This window comes from Oncorhynchus masou, chromosome 32, assembly GCF_036934945.1.
Source record: "Oncorhynchus masou masou isolate Uvic2021 chromosome 32, UVic_Omas_1.1, whole genome shotgun sequence".
Classification (NCBI taxonomy): domain Eukaryota; kingdom Metazoa; phylum Chordata; class Actinopteri; order Salmoniformes; family Salmonidae; genus Oncorhynchus; species Oncorhynchus masou.
Genome location: NC_088243.1, coordinates 82,902,391 through 82,911,241, shown reverse-complemented (window position 1 = coordinate 82,911,241; position 8,851 = coordinate 82,902,391).

The following is an 8,851-nucleotide window of genomic DNA, read 5'->3' as shown; positions in this document are numbered from 1 at the left end:
GGGGGGAGATTGCATGAGTCAGGTCGGGGACCTCAGCCAACTCCTCGTGCTTACTGTGGGGAGCGTGTTACTGGTCAGGCACTGTGTTATGTGGTGGAGCGCACGGTGTCTCTAGTGCGCTATTCTAGCCAGGTGCGCTCTATTCCAGCTCCTTGCATTGGCCGGGCTAGAATGGGCAACCAGCCAGGAAGGAGGGTGCTGGCTCAGCGCTCCTGGTCTCCAGTATACCTCTTTGGACCATCCTGCGCGAGCTCAGCGCTCCTGGTCTCCAGTATACCTCTTTGGACCATCCTGCGCGAGCTCAGCGCTCCTGGTCTCCAGTATACCTCTTTGGACCATCCTGCGCGAGCTCAGCGCTCCTGGTCTCCAGTATACCTCTTTGGACCATCCTGCGCGAGCTCAGCGCTCCTGGTCTCCAGTATACCTCTTTGGACCATCCTGCGCGAGCTCAGCGCTCCTGGTCTCCAGTATACCTCTTTGGACCATCCTGCGCGAGCTCAGCGCTCCTGGTCTCCAGTATACCTCTTTGGACCATCCTGCGCGAGCTCAGCGCTCCTGGTCTCCAGTATACCTCTTTGGACCATCCTGCGCGAGCTCAGCGCTCCTGGTCTCCAGTATACCTCTTTGGACCATCCTGCGCGAGCTCAGCGCTCCTGGTCTCCAGTATACCTCTTTGGACCATCCTGCGCGAGCTCTGCGTACTGTGTCTCCGGTCAGTCTGCACAGCCCAGTGCGTCCTGTGCCAGCACCCTGAAAATTAACATCCAGCCAGGATGGGTTGTGTCAGCTCTACACTCCAGAACTCCAGTACGCCTCCACAGTCCATAACGTCCTGTGCCTGCTCCCCGCACTCGCCTCGAGCTGTGTGTCACCAGCCCAGTACCACCAGTGTCGGCACCACGCACCAGGCCTACAGTGCGCCTCGGCAGTCCAGTACGCCCTGTTCCCGCTCCTCGCCCTCGCCCTGAGGTGCGTGTCTCCAGCCTGGTACCACCAGTGCCGGCACCACACTGGAACCTCCAACGACGGGCCACAGTCCGTCCGGAACCTCCAACGACGTGCCACAGTCCGGAACCTCCAACGACGGGACACAGTCCGGAACCTCCAACAACGGTCCCCAGCCCGGGGTCTCCAGCGACGGTCCCCAGTCCAGAACATCCATAATTTAAAAGCTTAAATTCTTGTTAATCTAGCTGTGTTGTTCGATTTACAATAGGCTTTACAGCGAAAGCATACAATGCGATTGTCTGAGGACGGCGCACCACATCAACATATTTTTCAACCAGCACAGGCTTCACAAAATCACAAATAGCGATTAAATAAGTCACTTACTTTTGAATATCTTCCTCTGTTTGCAATCTCAAGGGTCCATACTACAACAAAAATGGTCGTTTTGTTAGATAAAATCCTTCTTTATATCCCAAAAAGTCTGTTTAGGTGGTGCCATCAGTTTCAGTAATCCACTCATTCAACATGCAGACAAAGGAATCCAAAAAGCTACCTCTAAACTTTGTCCAAACAAGTCCAGCGTTTCTATTTAATCCTCGGATACCATAACATGTAAATAAACTATAATATTTCATATGTCAAGTAGTATGTTCAATTGGTAAGTAAAATTAGTAAGCTCGCGCCCTCTTCCTCGTGTGCTGAAAGACTGATATTGTTCCAGTGGTCTCTTCACAAAAACTCAAAATTATTGCTCGTTTTTGAAGAAACAAGCCTGAAACAAGCCTGAATAAAGACTGTTGACATCTGGTGGAAGCCATGGGAATTGCAATCTGGGAGCCGGAATTACATAGGACCCATAGTTTTCCATTATAAGAGTCTGGGACCTAAAAAAAAATGTCTGGTTGGTTTTTCTTCAGATTTTTGCTTGCCATATAAATTATGTTATAGTCTCCGACATTATTTTAACATTTATACAAACTTCAGAGTGTTTTCTTTCCAATGGTACCAATTATATGCATATCTTGGCTTCAGGGCCTGAGCAACAGGCAGTTTACTTTGGGCACGTCATTCAGGTGGAAATGGAGACAAATAGACCCTATTCTGAAGAAGTTTTAATGGGCAAAAGAACACAGACACTGGATAGAGGAACTCTGCCTAGAAGGCCAGCATTCCGGAGTCGCCTCTTCGCTGTTGACATTTAGACTGGTGTTTTGTGGATACTATTTAATGAAGCTGCCAGTTGAGGAATTATGAGGCATCTGTTTCTCAAACTAGACACTCTAATGCACTTGTACTCTTGTTCAGTTGTGCACTGGGGCCTCCCACTCCTCTTTCTATTCTGGTTAGAGCCAGCTTGCACTGTTCTGTGAATGGAGTAGTACACAGTGTTGTACAAGATCTTCAGTTTCTTAGCAATTTCTCGTATGGAACAGCCTTCATTTCTCAGAACAAGAATAGACTGACGAGTATCAGAAGAAAGGACTTTGTTTCTGGCCATTTTGAGCCTGTAATTGAACGCACAAATGCTGATGCTCCAGATACTCTACTAGTCTAAAGAAGGCCAGTTTTATTGCTTCTTTAATCAGGACAACAATTTTCAGCTGTGCTAACATAGTTGCAAAAGGGTTTTCTAATGATCAATTAGCCCAATTAGCCTTTTAAAATTATAAACTTTGATTAGCTAACACAATGTGCCATTGGAACACAGGAGTGATGGTTGCTGATAATGGGTACCTGTACGCCGATGTAGATATTCCATAAAAAATCTGCCATTTCCAGCTACAATAGTCATTTACAACATTAACAATGTCTACACTGTATTTCCGATCAATTTGATGTAATTTTAATGGACAAAAATTGCTTTCTTTCTTTCAAAACAAGGACATTTCTAAGTGACCCCAAACTTTTGAACGGTAGTGTATATATACAGTATAGCAATCATCAGATATAAATAACAACCAACAATGACATGTAAATAACACACATTCATTTATCAAATATGATACAAGAGCTCTGATCCTTTATGGCACAGGAGATAGCTAGTGTACTTAACCTACAATCACGAGGTTGGGTGTGTGCGTGTGTGTGTGTGTGTAAACATAGCCCGTTTCTCTTCGCTAGGCTCTGTGAGAGTGCTCTACCCCCTGACAGGTCAGCCTAGCAACAGGCCTAGCAACATGCCTAGCAACAGGCCTAGCAACAGGCCTTCCTCTCCTTCCATTTTCACAGGGGTTCTCCAAATAACTCAGCTGGCGACCCTGCAGCGGTCTCTCTTCCTTTTGATCCCCTTCTCTTCTCTCTCAGCCAGCTGCCTCTGTGTCTGGGAGACGGATAGAAACAGAGGGAGTTGCCTGTGTTTTCACTAAAACAAAATAACCACGCAAACTCATATCCTGTGCTTTCATGGACTTTATTGACTCAATCTACAGTACGCCATTTCCTCTGTTACTTTCACTATTCTCAATATTGTGGCTGTCATCAACATCACCAAGACAAACAATAGAGAATCCAACCCAGGCCCCATACATTGACTTTGACCCATTGCTAGCCTTCCTCTTTAACTGATCCTTGATGAGGATTCCCTGTCTCATCACGCAACAGCCCTGCAGCCTCTACCGAAACTGGATTGTGGCTCAGAATCACAGGGGCCCAAAGGTAGAAACTGGACCACGACTAATAGAATCTCAGAAAATCACAGGGGCTCGAGGGTAGAAACTGGGCCGTGGCTCAGTAAGAGAATCCAAGCCCAGGGGCCCAAGGGTGTCTTGTTTAACTATCTTGGATGCCTAAGCAAAAGGTAGGCCGCGTTGTTGCGTGACAGTTTATCCGTAATGAATGGACCTCAACGCAGGCCTGCTGAATGGAAGTAAACAGGAAATGAATGGAAGTGAACGGGAGTGGAAGCAGAGGGTAGAGGGGCCCAAGCTATAGGTGAATCCTCTAGGAGAATGTCCCGGGCCCCCAGGGCCCTCCATGGCCCAGCCCCTCACATCTCCCTGTGTGTTCTCCGTGTTCTCCTTTCAGCATTAACTGGGCTGGCTGGCTCTATCGGAGCTGGAGAGGGGAGAGTTGGGAGAGAAAGAGGGATGTTGGTTGGGATGAGAGAGGGAGGAGAGAGAAAGAGGGGGACTTTGGTTTTGCTGCTTCAGTGCTTAGCGGAAACTCTAATCCATTTGGCCCCTACGCAAGGGCCAGAATCTCTCTTCCTCCCCTCCTCTCATCTCCTCCTCTCCTCCTCCCCTCCCCCTCTTCTCCCCTCCTCCCCTCCTCTTTCTCCTGCCAGTTTCCCATCGCTGGGCAGTGTGCCAACCCAACTGTCTCTCTGTGGGTGACATCACTGCTTGGCATAAAGCGGCAGGGGGCGGGAAAGGGGGGTAATTAGGTTTAGTTGGTTGAAGTAACCGTGTGTGTGTGTGTGTGTGTGTGTGTGTGTGTGTGTGTGTGTGTGTGTGCTGTGATGGGAACAAGGCTTTACGCAGTGTAGAGCACGTAGATGGCTGGCGCTGACGATGGAAGGAGAATCCGGTTAAGAAAGTGGGTATAAACAGTTTGTCAATATGACACACTATGGATACCATTTAACTCACTTTTAATTCCCTTGTTTTCCTCAAAATGTTATTTGGGTTCCTCAAAATAATCAAACAATGTAAGAAAAAAAGAAGTCCTTTTCTCGCATACTGCACCTAATGCAGGGTATACTAAAATGTTCTAGAATGTTTTAGATCACAGAAAATGGAATTGAAAGACAATCTGACCAAGGTTCTAGAATGTGTTAGAACACAGAAAATGGAACTGAAAGACAATCTGACCAAGGTTCTAGAATGTGTTAGAACACAGAACATGGAATTGAAAGACAATCTGACCAAGGTTCTAGAATGTGTTAGAACACAGAAAATGGAATTGAAAGACAATCTGACCAAGGTTCTAGAATGTGTTAGAACACAGAAAATGGAACTGAAAGACAATCTGACCAAGGTTCTAGAATGTGAGCTGTGGGGTTAGTTTGTTTGCAGTGATGGGGGAGAGGGGAGGTGCAGTGTGAGACCTTGCTTTAATGACCCACTGTAGACTCTATACATGACCATCCTAGCACAATCCTCCCTCAGGCCGCTACCCTCCACCCCTCCTTCACCCACCCTGCACCACTCTGCTCTGCCTGACTATACACAGCCCTAGCCCAACACCCCACTATACACACAGCCTATTTAAAGGTCATGTCTTTGTGTATGCAGCTCACTTTGTCAACCTCTATTTACGACTTCCTTTACAAGGCCCCGGTCCTTTGAATATGGTCCTGCCACACAGACAGCCTCCTCCAGATACAGGGACTACTGCATCCCAAATGGCACTCTATTCCCTGCATAGTGCATTACCTTTGACCAGAGTCCTATGGGTAGTGAACTATATGTGGAATTGGGAGCCATTTGAGATGAAACTTTTCCAGAGAGATCCCATGTGAGCTCCAGATCCAGCCCAGCACTCAGCCTCAGATTGGGGTCTTTGTGCTCCAAACTACTGCCTCCATGGATGTCCCAGTGCCATTCATTAAGCACTTGAGTTTAGTCAACGGCCAATTGGTAGGGAGGGGAGATTTAATTATACATTTGATAATTTACATTGTGTAATCATCGATTCATTGTATGGTCTGGGAGCACACATTGCACAAGACATTATCTATGACTGAGGAGTCTGTTTCAGTTTGAACAATTACAGGTACTGAGAGTGAAACAATTAAATAAAAACAAGAGGGAGCGAAGAGAAAGTCAGTAAAAGGAGGAGAAGAGATGAGATTTGTTCATTTCAACGTTTCATTGTGTGTCATTGTGTGTCATCGTGTGTCATCGTGTGTCATCGTGTGTCATTGTGTGTCATTGTGGAGTGAGACTGTAGAGTGATGACACAACAACAGAAATACTGTGAGTCATAGAGCCTCTCATAAACAGCAACACACACACACGCACGCACACACACACACGCACACGCACACACACACACACACACACACACACACACACACACACACACACACACACACACACACACACACACACACACACACACACACACACACACACACACACACACACACACACACACACACACACACACACACACATATAGCTGAGGCAGGAAGGGGACAGGGGAGCAGTAGTCAGTCTGGGCTGGTGGTTTCTCTCAGTCAATAAGCCCTTTTACTGAGTCTCAGGAAATCCTAATTGGAGTCAGAAGTGGCTCCAACAGCCAGATGAAAAAGGAGGGAGGGAGGGAGGGGGGGGGGACAGTGAGGAGGGACGGAGGGGGTAGGACAGGGAGGAGGGTGGGAGTAGGACAGGGAGGAGTAGGACAGGGAGGAGAGAGGGAGTAGGACAGGGAGGGAGTAGGACAAGGATGAGGGAGGGAGGGGGTAGGACAGGGAGAAGGGAGAGAGTAGGACAGGGAGGAGGGAGGGGGTAGGACAGGGAGGAGGGAGAGAGTAGGACAGGGAGGAGGGAGAGAGTAGGACAGGGAGGAGTAGGACAGGAGGGAGGGAGAGAGTAGGACAGGAAGGAGGGAGAGAGTAGGACAGGGAGGGAGTAGGACAGGAGAGAGTAGGACAGGGAGGGAGTAGGACAGGGAGGGGGTAGGACAGGGAGGAGAGCGGAAGTAGGACAGGGAGGGGGTAGGACAGGGTGGAGGGAGGGGGTAGGACAGGGTGAGGGAGGGTTAGGACAGAGAGGGAGTAGGACAGGGGGGGAGTAGGACAGGGAGGAGAGCGGGAGTAGGACAGGGAGGAGTAGGACAGGGAGGAGAGAGGGAGTAGGACAGGCAGGGAGTAGGACAGGGAGGAGAGAGGGAGTAGGACAGGGAGGGAGTAGGACAGGAACGAGAGAGGGAGTAGGACAGGGGGGAGTAGGACAGGGAGGAGGGAGGGAGGGGGTAGGACAGGGAGGAGGGAGGGAGGGGGTAGGACAGGGAGGAGGGAGAGAGTAGGACAGGGAGGAGGGAGGGAGGGGGTAGGACAGGGAAGAGGGAGAGAGTAGGACGGAGGAGAGCAGGTGTAGGACAGGGAGGGAGTAGGACAGGGAGGAGGGAGAGAGTAGGACAGGGAAGAGGAGAGAGTAGGACAGGGAGGGAGTAGGACAGGGAGGGAGTAGGACAGGGAGGGTGTAGGACAGGGTGGAGGGAGGGGGTAGGACAGGGTGGAGGGAGTGGGTAGGACAGGGAGGGAGTAGGACAGGGAGGAGGGAGAGAGTAGGACAGGGAGGAGAGCGGGAGTAGGACAGGGAGGAGTAGGACAGGGGGGAGTAGGACAGGGAGGAGAGAGGGAGTAGGACAGGGAGGGAGTAGGACAGGGAGGAGAGAGGGAGTAGGACAGGGAGGGAGTAGGACAGGGAGGAGAGAGGGAGTAGGACAGGGAGGAGGGAGAGAGTAGGACAGGGAGGAAGAAGGGAGGGTGTAGGACAGGGAGGAGGGAGGGAGGGGGTAGGACAGGGAGGAGGGAGGGGGTAGGACAGGGAGGAGGGAGGGGGTAGGACAGGGAGGAGGGAGAGAGTAGGACAGGGAGGAGAGCAGGAGTAGCACAGGGAGGGAGTAGGACAGGGAGGAGGGAGAGAGTAGGACAGGGAGTGAGTAGGACAGGAGGGAGTAGGACAGGGAGGGAGTAGGACAGGGAGGAGGGAGGGAGGGGGTAGGACAGGGAGGAGGGAGAGAGTAGGACAGGGAGGAGGGAGGGGGGTAGGACAGGGAGGAGGGAGAGAGTAGGACGGAGGAGAGCAAGTGTAGGACAGGGAGGGAGTAGGACAGGGGGAGGGAGAGAGTAGGACAGGGAGGAGGAGAGAGTAGGACAGGGAGGGGGTAGGACAGGGAGGGGGTAGGACAGGGTGGGGGTAGGACAGGGAGGGGAGCGGAAGTAGGACAGGGAGGGGGTAGGACAGGGTGGAGGGAGGGGGTAGGACAGGGTGGAGGGAGGGGGTAGGACAGGGAGGGAGTAGGACAGGGAGAAGGGAGAGAGTAGGACAGGGAGGAGAGCGGGAGTAGGACAGGGAGGAGTAGGACAGGGAGGAGTAGGACAGGGAGGAGAGAGGGAGTAGGACAGGGAGGGAGTAGGATGTGGAGGAGAGAGGGAGTAGGACAGGGAGGGAGTAGGACAGGGAGGAGAGAGGGAGTAGGACAGGGAGGGAGTAGGACAGGGAGGAGAGAGGGAGTAGGACAGGGAGGAGAGAGGGAGTAGGACAGGGAGGGAGTAGGACAGGGAGGGAGTAGGACAGGGAGGAGAGCGGGAGTAAGACAGGGAGGGAGTAGGACAGGGAGGGAGTAGGACAGGGAAGAGAGAGCGGGAGTAGGACAGGGAAGAAGTAGGACAGGGAGGAGGGAGAGAGTAGGACAGGGAGGAAGGAGGGAGGGAGTAGGACAGGGAGGAGGGAGAGAGTTGAACAGAGAGGTAAGTCGCTCTGGATAAGAGCGTCTGCCAAATGACTTAAATGTAAATGTAGGAGGGAGGGGGTAGAACAGGGAGGAGGGAGGGAGTAGGACTGGGAGGAGGAAGGGAGTAGGACAGGGAGGAGGGGGGAAGTAGGACAGGGAGGAGGGAGGGAGGGGGTAGAACAGGGAGGAGGGAGGGAGGGGTTAGGACAGGGAGGAGGGAGGGAGGAGGAAGGGAGTAGGACAGGGAAGAGGGAGGGAGTAGGACAGGGAGGAGGGAGGGAGGGGGTAGAACAGGGAGGAGGGAGGGAGGGGTTAGGACAGGGAGGAGGGAGGGAGGGGTTAGGACAGGGTGGAGGGAGGGAGGGGGTCGCGTGCACGTGTGTGTGTACTGACTGAAATCTCTAGTCACTTTAATAATAGAAAATTGGATGTAATAAATGTATCACTTGGCACTTTAAACAATGCCACTTTCTATAATGTTTACATACCCTACATTAAT